This window comes from Aplidium turbinatum, chromosome 2 (assembly GCF_918807975.1).
Source record: "Aplidium turbinatum chromosome 2, kaAplTurb1.1, whole genome shotgun sequence".
NCBI classification, from domain to species: Eukaryota; Metazoa; Chordata; class Ascidiacea; order Aplousobranchia; family Polyclinidae; genus Aplidium; species Aplidium turbinatum.
In genome coordinates this window covers 10,114,826-10,122,768 of record NC_137473.1, presented here as the reverse complement: position 1 = coordinate 10,122,768, position 7,943 = coordinate 10,114,826, and the positions used below count along the sequence as shown (strand labels likewise).

The window sequence follows — 7,943 nt, the reverse complement described above, 5'->3', positions numbered from 1 at the left end:
TTCAAAAAAGCAATCCTGCTGTTGAGAACTCGATTTAGCGGGAGAAGACAAGCTATATCCCTTAAGGGGCTGAGTGGGCTCAGTCACATGCACAGCCTGATCACGATCCTCAAACACGTTAAAATCAGGAGACACGATACGCCTCTCACAACCACCTAAATTACGTGTAGCTGGGCGATCAAAAACTAGCGGCGCAGAAAACTTTGAAGGGGGCAAAGCATTACTGCTAATGGCGGCCCCGTGACCTGTACGCTCTGGGGGAGGAGTTCGGTTGTAATTTGCAGACCTTGGCTCTACAGCCTTCGGAAGACCCTTAGCCGCGGCCCCGAGACCTCCTGAAACAGCTGGAAAACATGTGGATTGTACAGGTCCACTTACAGATTGAACAGGCGTCTGGAAAAGGTTAGGTAAATTAAACTGTGATTGATGTTCACTTCTGGAATGCCTAGAAGATCCCTTCTTAGAGCTACGCCGGGAGCCCACCTCTGATCGATATTCAGCTAATGCCACTTCCTTACGTTGTTCAGCCCTCAACTGAGCGTCTTTGAGTGCGAACTCAGCAGCTCTCGCTTCGGCTTTCGCGGCAGCCTCAGTTCGTACGGCCTCAGCTCTCGCGGCGGCCTCAGCAGCTCTCGCTTCGGCCTCAGCTCTCGCGGCAGCCTCAGCTCGTATGGCCTCAGCTCTCGCGGCAGCTTCAGTTCGTATGGCCTCAGCTCTCATAGCAGCCTCAGCAGCTCTCGCTTCGGCTTCGGCTTGTATCTGGAGCTCCTCTCGTCTTAGCTGTAAGTTAATTTGTGCCACTATCCGTGACGAGCTCTCAGACATCCTAGTGCTTACATTTGAGGCGCTATCTTCAGGATGTATGTCAGCATCCAACCTATCTGAGAACTCACTTTCTTTTTGTTGGAAGTTATTTTTTAACGAGTTAAATTCGGGATCTACCCTATCACGAAGTTCTGCTAAGATTGCAGAGTTAAAAATTTTACTCAAGAGAGCATGGAAATGCCGTAATTCCTCTTCTAAAGTAGATAAGTTAGATCGAAAAATTAACAGTTCCTGCTTATCACTCAAAGAACCTAGGGCCACAGAAAGTTTCCCAATTTGAGTCAAAATATCCCGCCTAAGATGCCGGGCCTCTCGAACTGACTTAGCCTCATCGTTATTGGGTCCCTCCCCAGAATGGCCTGCCCGACCGCAAAGAACATCATCAGGCTTAAACTCAGTCGAGTCTACGGCGGTCGAGTCCTTGTCACCACCGAGTGTAGACATATTAAATGTTAGGGCTAAATTTAACAATTAAAAAATTAAGTTACACAAACACACAAAATTACAGTAGTTATAAAAAACTTAACTGCAAAGACCGTAAAAATACAAAAAAGAATTTAAATGCACGATACCGTAGCTGTACGAGTATGTGAAGTCCAAACGTCCACAAACCTTGCTTGGATTCTTCCACTTGAATCTTCAAGCACAGATGGATTGCCTTTAATCTTCTTTCTTGCCAATGAATGTCAAAGTTATTTTTCTTCTGTACCAAACTGAGAAGAAATGTCTTTACTTTTTAGCTTAAAGTTCTTCAGTTGCCTACCGAGAAGAAATGTCTTTAATTTTCTTTGCTTCTTTAGACTACCAACCAATAAGATCTTCTTTTATTATTTCTTTGCTTCTAAGTGCTTCTTGGCCTACCAACTAACTAACTTCGTCTTTTATTTTTTGCTTCTAAGTGCTTCTGTGCAAAACACTAGACAGAGAATCGTCTTTTATTTTTTATGTGCTTCTAGTGCTAACAAGAACTCGTCTTTTATTTTTTTATGGTCACAGCGGTAAACCATAATCTCTTCGTGGGAAAATTGTAACGTAAGATTCCCAAATCCGTTCGTCTGCATGCAATGACCCAAAAATAAACACACTTTCGAAACGTCTATTCAAAGTGTATTCCAGTAAAATTAGCCCGAGGCTATCGAAAATAGGTGCAACGCCTACACCTCTAAAAAACTGTCACTACAATACAGATTAATTGGATAAAAGACGGAACCTTTGTCCAGCTAGCAAGCACTAAGCCAACAGTTAAATGTGCGGCCAACTTTCAAACAATCATTTTACGAATGACCAGAATAGATAGCAATATCTCAAATTCACGTATGCAGTACTGTGACGCAATAATGAAAGACAATTATGAAGTCATTCCAACAGGTGTTTAAAGCTGATGTAATATTCCTGTTTAAACAGGCCCAAACAAGTCCAAACAAGTTTGACACAAGTCTATGAACGATGGTGCAATTTTGGCACATTTTCTAGCAACTTCCATGACGTAATATTCAGTAGACTTGAACTGTTTTTATATGACGTTTGAATAGGTGAAAATTGTCGGGAACAATGGCATTGAGCACTTTTTGTAGTATTAATACTATTTATTCTTTTATATTCACTTTTCGCAATTAATCGTTTTTGTTGGGGGGCGGTAACATTTTTCCCGTTCATGAAGGGGGCGTTGGGCCAAAAAAGGTTGAGAAACACTGAATTATATGATCTGTACTGTATTTTGAAGTTTAAAAAAAAAAGGAGGGATGTAGTGTTTCGTCATAGAAACCATTGTTACGTTTCACTAGCCTATCGTTTGTACTATGTGCGACTGTTACGAGACTAGAGACATTAGATAGATTAGCTGAGAGAAAGTACAATAAAGTGGTCTGTGTGTAATCTATTAAAGTGTGGTATATCTAAGTTAATCAAACGGAAATACAACAGGGCGGATCCAGAGGGGGGCGATTGGGGCGATCGCCCCCCCTAAAACCCAAGAAAGTAGCTTTATTGTTCATTTATATGTATACGATTTGGAAAACAACATGTCGAAAGCAATGCTGAATAAGTCTTTCGCCATGTTCAAAGATTAGGTTAGGCTAGGGTAGGCTATAATACTAACATAGTATAAGGCTATTATTTCATCGCAGAGTCTAATTACCGAACGAAATTACTAAAATTTAAAAAGTTACTAAACTTTTTGCCGGCACTGTAGAGCATAGCCAGAAATCCCTTAGCCTAGATAAGTTGGTTGACGGAGCAGATTTTTGCAACTTTGACGGTCGGACATGGAACTAAAACCAATGGTTTTAGTTCCACGTCTGACCGTCAAAGTTGCAAAAACCTGCTCCGTCAACCAACCTAGCCTATCTGGAAATTCTACCTTGAAATTGCACCTAGAAACAGCAAAGCTCAATTTTTTTTTCAATGAGACTTTAGCATCTTGACACCTAACATCATTGCTACCACGAAATTGCTCAAGTAGGCTACCGACTCGATAGCATTGACAAAAGTCATTTGGTTGAATCTGCTCTATGTTCAGAGATCCAACTATGGAAGAAGTGGGAAAATAAAACTGTTCTGGCGACTGCTGCAGTCTTGCCGATGACTGCAGAAGAAGCTTTACAACCGTGTGATACAGTGACGATCGGTGAGGGAAAGCAAGGAAAGCAGTGCTTACCTGAGCGAAAACTATGCAAAATATAATGACTGAATTCTAGGTTTAACTTCTTATTATTTTTATCAAGTCTATTTTAACTTGAAAATTACTGTGTTCGTGACTAGAATTACTCGTAACACTTGTGAGTAGTCTAAGTCCTCACCAAACCGCATGTCTTGCCTATAAATGCCAATTAACGCAAACGCTTTTGTCAGAAACCATCACTGAAGCTCCAGGGAAATCAACTTTCAAAATTGCTTACCCTACATTGAAAAACGCCTTCGTTTTATCCAATCCTCAATCGTTTTGCAAAACGACACCAGCTGCTTAGCCAATCAGATGTGTTATCTGGTGTTATGGTTAAAGTTGCTTTCCCAGTGACGTCAATGCGTATCTCATAGCGGCTGCTTTTGGTTTCAGGCGAAAGGAATACAGCCTCTACGCATGAGTGATTTTCGGGCTTGTAACTATAGGCTACTGAGTACGCTGAAAATAAAGCTGGTTCTCTTACCAAAAAAAAAACATAGATTCTACAATAAGACATGCAATTCCAAAGGGTACATTAACCAACCAGTACTGAAACAGCACAAGTGTTTTTTAAATTCTTTGGGTCAATAGACTGACATCACAAGTTCAGAGCAAACATACTTGTGTTCTTCAAGAATGGACTAGCTTAGTTTATAGGCTAATTATTTGCTCTTTACTAGTGCACCAGTCCAATGCATGTCGTAACTGCTTACAGATGACATTGACTAAGTTTTTGTGCTCAGTCTAAAAAAGCAGCCAACATTCTAGACTAGTCCCAGTTTGATTGATTGATTGAATCTTTATCCTCGGACTGGGAAAGTCCGAAGATTTTGTTTTGGAAATGCTCTCAGAGCGCACCAAATTGGAAGTGTTTTTCAAAATTTTCTGGGGGAGGCCCCCCAGACCCCCCGCTGGAAGTGTTGCCTTCGGCAACACGCCTTCGGGCTTCGCCCGACGGTTACGCCCCTCGTGCCTACTACCTTGCTGCAACATATTTCCAAGTTGCTTTCCCAATGGTTTAAGCCACCGAACGTCACTGGTGTGATAAAAATGTGTACACAATCGTACACTCTCTTCTAAAAATACTATTAACCTTGCCAGTCTATTAACGTTCGAAAAGTTCTGATTGAACACCTTAATCCGTGCTATTAACCTTAAAAATGAGATTGCAATATTTTTTTAAAATCATACCACTTTTAGAAACCGCTCAATTTCCCTAAAAAACAACACCTAAAATCGTCAAATTTTGGGATTATCATAATTAATAAGTGATTAAAGTATTTGTTTACTTACTGTAATGATATTTTCTGACTCCGGTGAGTCGCTTCCATCTGTATATGCAATCCTCATAGGCAACCGGCAATTCCTGCATTTATAATTTGAAAACAGTTACTTCAGCTAGATGTCATGCTTGCCCTTGCTTATTGGTACATTACCTACTGATATCTCGTCAACATCAACATATTTTGCATATACAACCAATCATCATGCAATAAACGTAGAAATGCATGGGTGTACGGTATCTTAAAGGATTAGCTTATATTTGCATCACGGTGTTGTCAGGTACAATGTAACAAGCCAAAATGTACTTACATTAGATACAATTTATACAACAATGTTACAAAAACGTTATATACAACTGCCACGTTAGTGTAACTGTGACTTCAATGCAATAAGTTACTATAATGCGAAGTACTGGTATGCACCCATGTATTATAATTAAGTTAAGAAAGGGTAAAAGTAGTTTTGAGCAGTTAAAATCAAAATGAAATGAACAAATATCAGGGAAAAATGAATGCATTGTTATACCGCTTTCTTCTTTTCGATTTAGGTTGTCTACTATCATTTACTTCTTCTTCACTAGCTGCTGTTGAAGCCAAATCAGAAGTATTTTCAGCATGTTGTAACTTTATCAGTGCTTTGGCCAAATCATCTGTTGCAAAATATTAACAGGTCATCTTCCGATAACAGTGATCAAGATGAGTGTAATTTTGCAAATTTTTTACGGGGGAGCATGGCCCCGGACCCCCCTAGAATATGCGTGCTTTTGGCACGCTCTAACCCCCCGCCAGCCTTATTGCTTCCCTTGCTTAAACAAAATATATTTAGTGATATGCTTGGCTCACTCTACACCTACAAGTGTCGCACACAAAAACAAACTGACGACTATGTTATTCTGGACTGTCCAATGTATCGCGCTCCAACTGGGGCACATGCTGGTCTCGAAGTATTTTCAGCATGTTGTAACTTTATCAGTGCTTTAGCCAAATTATGTGTTGCAAAATGTTATCATGTCATCTTCCCATAACAGTGATCAAGCTTAGTAAAAACGATACACTGAAGAATAAGATCTCATGCATATTGCATGTGGAATAATAACAACCTGCTAAAGCGGTTAAATGGAAATTACATACCAAAAAATTGACAACTAATTAAGACAAGCAGCTGTGCTGCAACAGAAACAACAGAGCAAACATAAATTTAGTTGCTCAAAACTCCATATATTGGAAAACATATTATATATATATACATATACATGTTGATTGTTGAATGAAACAACCTTGACACTTGGCAATGTAAATTAGTAAGAGAGAATCATAAGGCCAGTGAATTCCAACTCTTAACTCTTAAGTCACCATAATTATATATATGTATAATATAGAGGGCCATTGGGTACTCTACTGGCAAAACCCTACCTCTGATTGTTTCCAACTTTTATTTAGGTACCGTATGTATTATAACTTAATGGGTAGTATAAATTAATATTAATGTTTACCTGTTTTGTACATAATTCGTACATGATACTTTTTCCAATTTGGATTGACATCTGAATTTTGTAGGCATAACTGGCGAACCTTGTAACCGGGAAGCTCAGGCCAATAACATTCCAAAACATCATTATCATGAAATATCCATTTCTCTACCTGGACAAGATCAACTTCACCTCATGATATAAAGTCTACGACTGCAAATGCTCTCAGTCATACCGGTAGTCTTCATATTTTTAATCTACAGTAGCACAAAATAGACTGGACTTACTTAACATAGACAGTAAAGTATTTTCAATCAGTGTTATTTCTCAAGACTGCACATTAAATGATAGGCTAATCGAGTAAAACTATTCGTACAATAGAAATAAATGCACTGTCTACACTCTACAGCAAGCCCTGTAGCCTGTAGGTAGGTACCATACTTCGATAGATGACCAAAAACAGGCACAGCTTTTCGCTACCTTTCTCTGAACAGCACTGCACCATTTCGGTATGATCACCGCGATTCGTGCACAATCTTTTGGTAAAAAGAAAGATTGAACCTTTTATCTTCAGGCGCTTTTCGGTAGATTTAAATCAGTTAATGATTTCTAAACATAAATGGAAGATTAATTAACACAAACCTTGTAGCCTACTTAACAGTCACTCTAAAAAGTCCTCTCCTAAGCTGATAAGCAAATACTTAGTGAAATTCTGTGCCATTTTTTTATGTCACAGACTCACAGGGATATTTAATCAGGTGACCGCTGGTAACCGCGATATAAGGTTTACGAAAAATAAAGAGGAGAAATTCGGTTTTACTGAAAATTACATAATACTGTATTCCTGAGTTGCACAATTCCTATTGTAAAGATATTAACATAAAACACAACAAATAGCCTACTAGAGTTGAAAATTTATTTTAAACGAGAGAAACAAGATGAAACAAACTTGCTACTAGCGTGAAAAAAACACGTGTATAACACGTTAAAAACACGTGAGTGTACAGAAAAAAAATAAATATGCAACTGCAGAGATTTTTTAAAGATATTAACATAAAACGCATCAAATACCCTACTAGAGTTGAAAAATTACTTTAAACAAGAAAAACAACATGAAACAAACCTGCTTCTGGCGTGTAAAAAACACGTGTATAACTCGATGAAAACACGTGAGTATACAAAAAAAGTGAATATGCAACTGCCGAATTTTTTTAAAGATATTAACATAAAACACATCAAATAGCCTACCGTACTAGAGTTGAAATATTACTTTAAACGAGAAAAACAAGATAAAACAAACTTGGTACTGGCGTGTAAAAACACGTGTATAACACGTTAAAAACACGTGAGTATACAAAAAAAAGTGAATATGCAACTGCAGAGATTTTTTAAAGATATTAACATAAAACGCATCAAATAGGAAATAGCCTACTAGAGTTTAAAAATTACTTTAAACGAGAAAAACAAGATGAAACGAACTTGCTACTGGCGTGTAAAAAACACGTGTATAACACGTTAAAAACACGTGAGTAGCCTATGCAGAAAAAAATGAATACGCAATTGGAGAATTTTTTTAAAAGTATTAACATAAAACGTATCAAAAAACCTACTAGAGTTGAAAAATTATTTTAAACGAGAAAAACAAGATGAAACAAACTTGGTACTGGCGTGTAAAAAACACGTGTATAACACGTTAAAAACACG

At 38.3% G+C, this 7,943-nt stretch overlaps 1 long non-coding RNA gene across 1 annotated transcript; it reads right to left on the bottom strand.

Annotated features, from left to right (window-relative positions):
* Window positions 1-4,694: 4,694 nt before the first annotated feature.
* Window positions 4,695-6,661, bottom strand: LOC145788313 (uncharacterized). Its single transcript, XR_014291506.1, has 4 exons — window positions 6,264-6,661; window positions 5,297-5,420; window positions 4,781-4,853; window positions 4,695-4,703 (listed from the first exon to the last, which is right to left on the bottom strand). It is a non-coding gene; the product is annotated as an uncharacterized LOC145788313 (long non-coding RNA).
* Between the last annotated feature and the right edge of the window lie 1,282 nt (window positions 6,662-7,943).